This window comes from Etheostoma cragini, chromosome 12 (genome assembly GCF_013103735.1).
Source record: "Etheostoma cragini isolate CJK2018 chromosome 12, CSU_Ecrag_1.0, whole genome shotgun sequence".
Taxonomy (NCBI): Eukaryota; Metazoa; Chordata; class Actinopteri; order Perciformes; family Percidae; genus Etheostoma; species Etheostoma cragini.
Window position 1 is genome coordinate 25,689,813 of NC_048418.1, and position 10,901 is coordinate 25,700,713.

At 40.6% G+C, this 10,901-nt stretch overlaps 1 long non-coding RNA gene across 1 annotated transcript in view; it reads left to right on the plus strand.

Moving 5' to 3' along the window:
- Positions 1-10,901, plus strand: part of LOC117954849 — a 17,904-nt gene that overhangs the window by 2,465 nt on the left and 4,538 nt on the right. The window contains exon 2 of the long non-coding RNA XR_004658905.1: positions 3,098-3,103. This is a non-coding gene — a long non-coding RNA (uncharacterized LOC117954849). The remainder of the gene's footprint in view (positions 1-3,097; positions 3,104-10,901) is intronic.

Consider the following 10,901-nt stretch of genomic DNA (forward strand, 5'->3'; position numbering starts at 1 on the left):
CCCCCCCCCCCCCCCCCCCCGCCCCCCCCATGCACACAGTGGAACAGGCCAAAACAAAAGATTCTGGTTGTAAACAGACTGGAAGCAGCTGACTGTGAGGAATGGCTTTGTGTGTGTGTGTGTGTGTGTGTGTGTGTGTGTGTTTTGAATAAAAGAAGGCATGAAGGTGGAAATAGACTAGACCATGTGTTTTCCTGTGTGTTCATGCGAGAGGGTTAATAATTGATTTTTACAACAGAAATGGAGAGCTGATACTATACAGCATGTATGTTTAATTGCTACAGAGGAACCAAATGAAAGTATTCAAACAGGAAAAGAAACATCTTTCAGAACAAATAATACATTAGTCAATGAATTAATTACTTAACACAATTACTTTTAAATGTGTGAATTTTCTGATTTTCCAAGTTTAATGTAATTGGGAATTACATATCTTTAGATTTTGGGAATTACATATCATTAGATTTTTAGGTCTGTCATAATGTTATAATGTTTCAGAGAAATGTCTCTGGAATCAGAGAGCAGCAGCAGATCCTGCCTGGCTTTTTTCCACGGTGTTGTAGGTCTTGGTAGCGTCCACACTTAATATTGCCATCGCTAATGGAAGCACACTGCCCTGAGCTGCAGATAGTGTCCTCCCATGGTCACTGACACCCCCTCTGTCTGAACAGTTTAAATTCTCGGCTCTATGGAAAAAAATGGTTGTCTTTGACATCAGTCGTATGGTAATTTTTGACTGTCATTGTTGAGTTCCGAGGTTGCAACAACAATGCCATGTGCAAAAGGGCAGAAACCCAAGCGAGAAGACAGAGAGGTTGTGAACACACCGCCTTTCTCTAATAACATAACTAGTATGTAACAGAAGTTGGATGAAAAAAACACGGGCAAACAAACTGTCAACTGTAATCATCTGGTCAGTTTTGCAGACCAAACCACATGTCCTACTTTAGTTCCAGTGTGTTTACTTTCTGTTTCACCTCCAAATAAGTGATTTTGACAAGTTTCAGCTTTATTATCTGTATACAATAAAAGCTTATACAGTAAAATTGTGCAGCTTCACACACAGAAATTATATAAGTATGACAAAAAAGCAATGTCTGGGTGTGTATGTGTGATCATATACAGTAATTGCTTAAAGGGTAACTATGTTTTTTTTTTTCAACCCTATGTTTCAGTGTCTAAGTGACTGATGGGAACAACAATCTTTTACATCGGTCCAGTATTAATCGAGATTGCTGCAGTGGAAGTTAATTGGACAATTGTCCAGCTTCACTAAAGTGCGTGTTTTGACAGACTCAGATTAATATTCTAAGTTATTGGACAACATTATGGAAAGGATTTCTCAGGTGGTGGACCTTTGTATTACAGAGTAAAATCCTTCTTTAAATATAAAAACATCCGTTCGCTAAACTCACCAGACTTCATGTAAATAAATAGTAATTTTAGCATCGTGCAACACACTTCATTTAAAGTCAACAGAAACAAAATAAAACTATTAAAAGCCATGCTCGGTCATCTTTCCACTTTTCCAACCATCACAACTCTAGTTTTGGTTGAAATATACACAGAGTTTACTGATTTACATATGAAAACATGTTGGCTCTATACACGCTAAAAATACTGTTTATTTAAATGGAGTCTGGGGAGTTTAGCGCTGGCAACTTCAGAGCTGTTTCTGGTTAAACAGAAAGGTCTTAAAGCGGTTTTAAAGGTCTATCTCTGAAGGGATCCTTTCCATAATGTTGTCAGACACTTAGAAGAATAATCTGAGTCTGTTAGGGGCAAAACAGAACTTTTGTGAAGGTAAAGACAAGCTGGACAGCTGTCCTATTAACTTACAGTGTAGCTTGTTTCACCACTGCCGACTGCAGCGATCTCGCTTAATACTGGACCAATAATCATAATAGTAATAATAGTGAATTCATGCAGACTTGCACTGTTTCAAATGCATCTCTTAAACCCAATTACAAGTCTTGTCACAGACAACCAGTCTGATTAATTGTATTGTAAAAATGTCAAACAGCGTCATATCCATCACATCGGCCTTGACAACAAGACTGAACCCAATGTCCTTTTAAATAAAAGGTCAATACTGGTGCAGTGTCAGCCTGGACTCTATCACTGACTCTGTCCGTCCTCACCCCCCCCTCCTCCCACTCTGTCCCTGTTCCTCTATCTCCTCCCTTTCACATTCTTCTGTGTAAACTCACTCTTGCCCTTCTGTATTGCTCTTCCTCACTCTTTTAACAGACTACTTTATATTTATCTCATCCTCACAGCGGCGTCCATTCATCCTTTATCCCCGCCTAAAGTGCAGCGTAAAAGGACGTCGACATAATAAAAATAAATAAATCAAAGACGGCATGAAAACAGCTGGCATCATGCTGCCTATCCAGATGATATCAGCTGTTATCTGTGAAGGAAGCATTAAAAACACCTCACCCTTCACCACCTTGCTCCCCCATGCCTTTCCCTCTGAAACTTTTGTTTCTATTATAAGATTTTCATTTTCACAATTTTCGAGAGGTAATCGCCGACATATTTTCTGTTTGCATTCTTCACCCCCGGTGTATTTTAAGCGGCATTGCCTGCTGCTGACTCCCTTCTCATTTCCCCTTTTCCATCATCTTGTGGACGTGTTTGTTAAAACAAAACTGTTAAACCACTTTGGAATACGTAATTTTTTTTTTTTTAAAGCAACAGAGTTCAGGAAAATTATATTTAGATAGTGATTAGTTATGTGTTCCAAACTGCAGAAACAGGCTTCAACAGAATACCTCACCAAAAGCCACACTCATTTATAGTGTACATACAGCAGACTGTTGTTGCATCAGATGTTGCAATATTTAGATTTTACAGTTTTTCACAAATAGGACATGTCAAGACAGGCTAGCAATACCTGCGAAGACAGGCTCTAAAGAAAGTCACTTTATGTCCAGGTTCGCTGAAGATTTTGGCAGAAAACTGCAGTGATTAATAAAAAATTGCAGCAACTCTCCATTTAGTTTGAGTGGAGTTTGCAAAAACAATCATTTGGATTTGAAAATTGCAATCAGCAGGTAGATGAAAACCTGCAGACTACCGGCTTTAAATTAAGGTACTTGTCACACAGAAATGTGATCTACTATCTCTCATGTCTATCCCATCACTTACCCCTCCCACACCTGATGTAGCTATTGCTGCTCGTCCTAATGGCCCCCGAGCCTTTGGGGGATGTTTCATGGATGAGCTCATTGGCGCTTGGCTGAGAAGAAGCCTCTTTGGGCTGTTGCTGGCTGCCACCAAAGAATAGATCAAATGCAGGATGCACACAATGCAGTGGACGATAAACTGGAGCCAATTATTATCTTTGTTTCTCCGCAGTGGGCCGACTCGACCCGGGATGGAAGTGGGTATATGTTAATGTGTTGGTCGAGGAGGGGGTGTTGGGAGTGGAGAGAGCAGCGAGTCAAACGCCCCTGGGAAACCATCAGCCGCCAGTCCAGTCACCATAAAAACCTCATGAAGCTGCTCTTTACCTTTTTTCTGTTTCTATAAGAACAAGCTGGCTATTAACTATTAAGAGGCCAATCCGCCGAGCAGACTGTTGCCATAGAAACGAGCAATAAAGGAGTCTGGGAGAATGAGTCCTCCGGGGGGGGGTCATGTTTGTACTGACCCCGCGGCCTTGTTCTCATATATATGACCCATTTATGTCTCCATCACTGTTGCGGCTGACCCTGGTGTTTACAAGGCCGGCGCAGCAGAAAAGGCCATCATACAATTGGCCTGATTCATGTGACATGTCGGCTAAACAACGGGCTTGTTACCCCCGCCACCGCCATCTCGCTAGCTCGTAGCGGTTGCTATTCATGTCCTCACTGAGATATATTAGCCCTGAGCTCAAGGCGTTATCTTGACAGGTAGATTTAGTTACCTGTTAGGATCGATACACGCTCTTGTACCAGTTAACATCATCGTGCTTCATATATGTTGGTGACATCTTCCCAAATGACATTATGGATTTTGTACAGCTCAAGCTCCATTATTAAAGTTTTTCATATCAAAAGGTTATTACATGAATAAAAAGTAGTGTAAATCATCACTCACTGTTTATCTGTGACCCTTTCTTTTCATACCTAAATCCAATCTTTTCCTTTTCATTGGCGCCTCAGTCATATCAGACATGTTTTGTTTTGCATGAACCACTTTGTGTGACCTGCAGTACGCTGATTGGGCGGCCAGGAAGCAGGAGATAAAAGGCAAGTAATGCCAAATCTTCAAGAACAGTAAACATCAGTGTTGCCTTTTGTTATGGCAGATGGTCAGGGTTCAGATTGGGCTTCTTTAACGCCTGTGTGGAGGCTCTGAGGATGCTGGGTACCTCAGCCTTGGGCAGGATGACAGCTCATCAAGATGACTGACATGAGTGTGAAAGTGTGCTACTAACAATCCACTCCTTATCTGAAGCTGAAAAGTTGAATTTTGTAGTTATAAGAGTAAGTGACATGTCATACTGCTGTGGAGGTGTCTTTTGTCTTAATTAAAAGAGTCTCATTTGGTGTTGAATGGCTATGATCGACCTTTGCATCCTTGAGATGCAGGCATCAGCAAGCAAGTATTCTTTTCTGCATTAAAAATGTACTTCAAGAGGTTGTTTTTAGTTCTAGAAGAGGATGCCTAGTGCAGTTGATGTAGGAAGTTGGAGAGTTCTTTTGATGAAGTAAATTACAGAACACAAGGTGATGTCTGCATTGGTTAAGGACTTTGTCAATAAAGCTCAAGGTAAAAAGAAGAAGAGCTAATGTTATTACTCAGACTCTTTCATTGCTCTAGAACCTCTCTGCTTTCTCTTCTGGTTGCTAACACTCTGACAATGTTTTAGGCTACAGTATATTCAAATTCAGATCTGATAAATGTCCTTAGATTAATTGTTTTATATACAGTACAGGCCAAAGGTTTGGTTACAACTTCTCATTCAATGTGTTTTTATTTTTATTTTCATGACTATTTCCATTGTAGATTATCACTGAGGGCATCAGAACTATGCATAAACACATGTGGAATTATGTACTTAACGAAAAAGTGTGAAATAACTGAAAACATGTCTTATATTCTAGTTTGCATACTTGACACTAAGTAGCTTTGCATTTTTGACAGCGCTGCAAACCCTCGGCCAAAATGGTAACTCTAATGTTTGCTGCATTGTAATTTACTGCATTGTTATTGTTATTATTATTATAATTATTACTAACTGACATTGACGAACCCTTCCCATATCGTAGCCTAATACAGCAGTAATACAATACTAAAACAACACGAACAGATTTGAGAAAAGGTTCAAGCCATTTATACATCTCCAGGCACAAAGCGGTAGTCGAGGTGAAGCAGAAAAATCATAGCTGCAGTGAACTTACAACAATAAACCTAAATCTTTAGGTGTTATGCAAGTACTTTTATGTGTTTCTACCTGGAGTAAACCCCATCATCACTGGATAAAACACCTGCCCTCTTTATTCCCCACACAGACTCATGATTGCCAAATGTTTTCCAGACACCTTAGGTTGAATGGATATCTTCTTTACTAAAGATTCAAGCTCACTACTTTGGCTGCCGTAACGGTTATCATCTATCAGGGTTATGATGCTCTATTATGCAAAGAACACACTACTCTTAAAAAACTTGAAAACAAACGAATATCAAAGTCTTGACATTTGATTCAATACAATAAATATCCAGTTGACCCCACCCACTCCACTTTCCCAGCATTCCCCTGAGGTTGCATTACAGAATGGGTCCCAGCTGCATGGAAGCAAGCCTGGGTGCATCTCAGCGTTGCCATGGCGACCTAATAAGCCGCTGGCTTCTCTGGGTGCCGAGCATAAGATATATGTTGTGTTTACATAGAGAAAGTGGGTGAACGTGGTGATTAAAAAAGAAGCCACAAACACACTCTCCTATCCAGACGGACAGACAGCACAGAAAATGACAACGCTTCATTTGGAAAATTCCAAAGCTGCATTCAGAGCGGGGACATGTCGAGTTTGTGTGTCATTTTGTATGAATAATTCCTTTTAGTTATTCCTGCTCTTTTAAAAGATCGCTCTTTTGATCCAATCAGTGTCAAGCTGTTCACAGGTGTGTCTGTGTCCTTGTAGCAATGTTTTTCATGGGAGGCTGTGTTTGAAGAGTTCTGTTCCAAAAGGCTTTAAATTCCCCCTGGGGAAATATCTAAAAAAGTTATCATTCAGTATTTCTTAGAACACAAAAGAATATGGCTCGTAAAAGTAGAAAATGGCGGGGTCATAAGCATATGGTTTGTTTTAATGTTTGCCTGCGAGAGCCTCTATTAGGTCTCACTGAGCAGCAGGTTTTTTTACCACTGGTTTGCTGGTCAGGGTTATTTGTCTTATGAAAAATTAGTGCAAGTGAAAACCTCAAAGTGCCGTTGAGCAAGACACGAGAGGAGCTGCTCATTGTCCAAGTGCAGAATACAGCAGGTGTCTGTCCAGGTGTATCTTCTCCTTACTTATATTTAGTAAGGATTTGTTTGTCTGTTTGTTGTAGCCCACTCCCCCCCCCCCCCTTGCTGCTGCAACAGTGTGAATGTCCCCATTGTGGGATCACTAAAGGATTTTGATTCTTGAATCTTTTGAATAACTGCAATGTAAACAATGCTTTACAGTGACACAATTGTGCACATTAAACAACTTTGATTAAAGGTGCAATTCTGCTCTTTTCTTGCCAGCTATTATTCTTGGAGTTGGTGAAAATCTTCGCCGTTCATCCTGCGGTCCCGTCAGAGTCACTGTGTTCTGAGCAACACAAAGTGAAGAAAGAAATTGAACATGCAGCAATTATCAGACAATGAACATGTTAATGATAAGCTGCTTAGCAATCAAGACCTCTTAATAAGTTCTTATTGGAAGATAATCGGCTTCAGGCTCATGACTATGCACCATTAGCAGGTAATTGCTAATTAATTAGCTTTGCACACTCATCCAATTACAGAAATATGAGTCCATTAAGCAATAACCGATCGGTCGTTAGTGTCAAGTATGCAAATAAATGTTTACTCATTAGGGGAAATCTTGCTGAGGAAACTCTTGGGGTAGTGTAGGAGTTTTTGTCCAACTATGCAGGGTAAAAAAGTGTCTATATTTTAAATATATTACAGTATTTTAAAAGATTATTCACTCCTCACGAAGAAAACGTTTCAAACTGATTGTTACCTTGACTCCTGACTCGTAGTAATAATTAATCTGCCAGTGATTTTTGTCCTGTGTTTGTCTGTTTTGTTTTCGTCCAGAGGAGATCTCTCTTTCCAGTGCAGCTCTCCATCTGCCGTCCCAGGCAGCTCAGCACTGAACATTTAACATAACCTCGATAGGAACACTCTTTTCTTCACAAACACAGAGACCAAAATACTACAGAGCGCTAGCTGCTGGAGGAGAGACAGACAACGCAGTGAGGAAAGTTAAAGCAGAGCTCAGTTCAGTGAAGATGTGACAAGGAGACGACAGATGGAGAACTACTCCGATACAGTTTTAGGCTCCGCAGCTGCACATTTATTGTATGTCATGTTGTCTTTATCAGTGCAGTGTTATTCACATCCCATACTTAGAAAGTGAATACTCGTAGTACACTCATAGTTCATTAAACCGTGTTGATGACTGGGGGAAGCAATTGCAAGAATTTTAGATTGACATTGACTTTTGTGTTTTACTAATCTTTCAAATTCAGGTTCAGACGGACAAACCTTTTCTATACTCACTACCTTTAAATTTCACTATGTCTTTCTTTGGTTCAGTGTTCATTTGATTAAAAGTTGTTCTTTTCTTTGAGGTTTCCTTCCTTGTTAAAGATGTAGATCTCATGTACGTGCACACATGAACGCCTCGTTCTCTACCAGGTCCACGGTCAGCCCTGACGAAAGGAAGCAAACCGGTTATTTAAATGGAATGGGGGTGCGTCACACCCCCTGCTGTGTGTGCCAACCCTCTGCGTTTCTATCATCACAAGTTAACAGGTGACACCTCGGACACAGCTCCGAGAGAAGATGACGTTCAGCTCGGAAGGCGCAGTGCACGTCGTGTTGAGAATGTGGCCCAGGTCTGGACAGCACCGAGAGGGGGGGCGGAAGCTAAGTGTTCTTCTCTTTGTATTTTATCTTTTCTATTTATTGTCCAACACTAGTGAGATTAAATCTAGTCGGAATGGAATGTTCTAAAGTTATTTTATGTTTAGTGGTCCAATTCTGTTGCTATCGGAAATGTATCCGTTGTCCGTCCCCGTCCTATGTCTTTGTGTTGGCGTTCGGTTTTTACTACAGGTTTTCTGTTTTTGTTTTTATACAGGCCTTAGTTGTCCCCCAATACTGTATCCGAAGTCTCTTTTATATAGACCTTATTGGTCCCTTAATAATGTATCTGAAGTCTCTTGTATATAGACCTTAGTGGTCCCCTAATACTGTATCTGAAGTCTCTTTTACATAGACCTTAGTGGTCCCTAATACTGTATCTGAATTCTCTTTTATATAGACCTTAGTGGTCCCTAATACTGTATCTGAAGTCTCTTTTATATAGACCTTAGTGGTCCCTAATACTGTATCTGAAGTCTCTTTTATATAGACCTTAGTGGTCCCCTAATACTGTATCTGAAGTCTCTTTTATATAGGCCTTAGTGGTCCCTAATACTGTATCTGAAGTCTCTTTATATAGACCTTAGTGGTCCCCTATTACGGTATCTGAAGTCTCTTTTATATAGACCTTAGTGGTCCCTAATACTGTATCTGAAGTCTCTTTTATATAGACCTTTGTCCCTAATACTGTATCTGAAGTCTCTTTTATATAGACCTTTGTCCCTAATACTGTATCTGAAGTCTCTTTTATATAGACCTTAGTGGTCCCTAATACTGTATCTGAAGTCTCTTTTATATAGACCTAAGTGGTCCCTAATACTGTATCTGAAGTCTCTTTTATATAGACATAGTGGTCCCTAATACTGTATCTGAAGTCTCTTTTATATAGGCCTCAGTACCTAATGCCACATCTTGGGGGGGTGGGCTTGATCAACTGCCATGTTTTGCATGGCTTGTAATCCAGGATGTCTCTTTCTCACGGGTGGACCAAATTCTCTTGGCAGGCAAAGCAGAGAAAGGGGAGGTAACCTTGCCCCTTATGACCTCATAAGGTGAACATTCCAGATGGGTCCATCTCAGCTTTCATTTTCTCAAAGGCAGAGCAGGATACCCAGGGCTCTGGTTACACCTGTAACCATGTCTGGCCACTGGGGGCCATAGGCTGGGGGAATGCATATTAATGTTAAAAAACCTCATAAAGGGAGTTGGTCATGCCATGGGACCTTTAAGGTCCATCCCTAAACATAACGCCACTGTCCACATTCAGCTGCGTCTGACAACTTAGACTGGGTAGGCCACACTGTGATCACATTAGGAGTCTGACAGAAATATTGCTTAGGCTGGCAAAGAAAAAAGTGAAGAAATCAGCTGAGGTTGTCCTAAATTTTCCCAGTGAGCTCTGATAGAAATAGAAGCAGACTGATTGTTTGTAGTGAGGAACAGAACACACCTTCAGCAACCGGAGCCTTCCCATAGAAACGAAGCTTCTAACACACATCCAAATTACCACCGGCATGTCAATGTGACCTGAAAATAAAACATACATTTAGATTTCCTTTACTTCTCCTGTTTTCAGTTTTTGGGGAGGCAGTAGAAGAATGACAAAGAGGAATAAAGATGATCTGGTCCCACTGATGCAAATAAAAACCCAATAAATGTATTCTTTCATCAAAGCAATATGTAAATGACGGTACTCTCAGGATAGGGTTCCTTGAGGACTTGCTACAGTAGCACATCTGAGTTGCTGAGGGTTTGCTGTTTATTTCTTTCTTTTTATCATCACTGCTGTCTTCATAGAGTCTCAGCTGAGGCAAACGAAACGCCCCGTAGTTCTGTCACGAAAGAAAGTGGGAGACAAAATGCATGCCTTTAATTAAGAACGTTGCGCGGCCTTTGAAGGATGTTACTCCATTCCAGACACCCCGGGAGCTAGACAGTTGTGCTCCGTGTGTGTGTGTATGTGTGTGTGTGTGTGTGTGTGGGGGGGGGGGGGGGGGGGGGGGGGGCGAGTGTATTCACTGTGGTTTGTTTGTGGTTGTTGCTTTAGGTAGAAGGAAATGGCATAAAGAGAACGAAATATGTTGTAAACTGCCTGGGAAATGCAGTTTCTAATGAGTGGTGATACCAGCAGAGGGAGAAAGAGATAGGGAAAAATATGTTTTAAATGAAAGTTATGAGGAGAGAGGTGGGAGAAAGACAGGAATGAAAGTCACAGCCAAACAGACTATGAGAATGAGCGACACATTCACTGTGAGCTAAAACAGCAGATTCAACTAATAAAAATAGAGTGGTCTAAACCTGCTCTATCTGTAAATTATAGAGAGGTCTAAACCTGCTCTATCTGTAAATTATAGAGAGGTCTAAACCTGCTCTATCTGTAAATTATAGAGTGGTCTAGACCTGCTCTATCTGTAAATTATAGAGAGGTCTAGACCTGCTCTATCTGTAAATTATAGAGTGGTCTAGACCTGTTCTATCTGTAAATTATAGAGTGGTCTAAACCTGCTCTATCTGTAAATTATAGAGTGGTCTAGACCTGCTCTATCTGTAAATTATAGAGAGGTCTAAACCTGCTCTATCTGTAAATTATAGAGCAGTCTAGACCTGCTCTATCTGTAGATTATAGAGTGGTCTAAACCTGCTCTATCTGTAAATTATAGAGAGGTCTAGACCTGCTCTATCTGTAAATTATAGAGTGGTCTAAACCTGCTCTATCTGTAAATTATAGAGTGGTCTAAACCTGCTCTATCTGTAAATTATAGAGTGGTCTAGACCTGCTCTA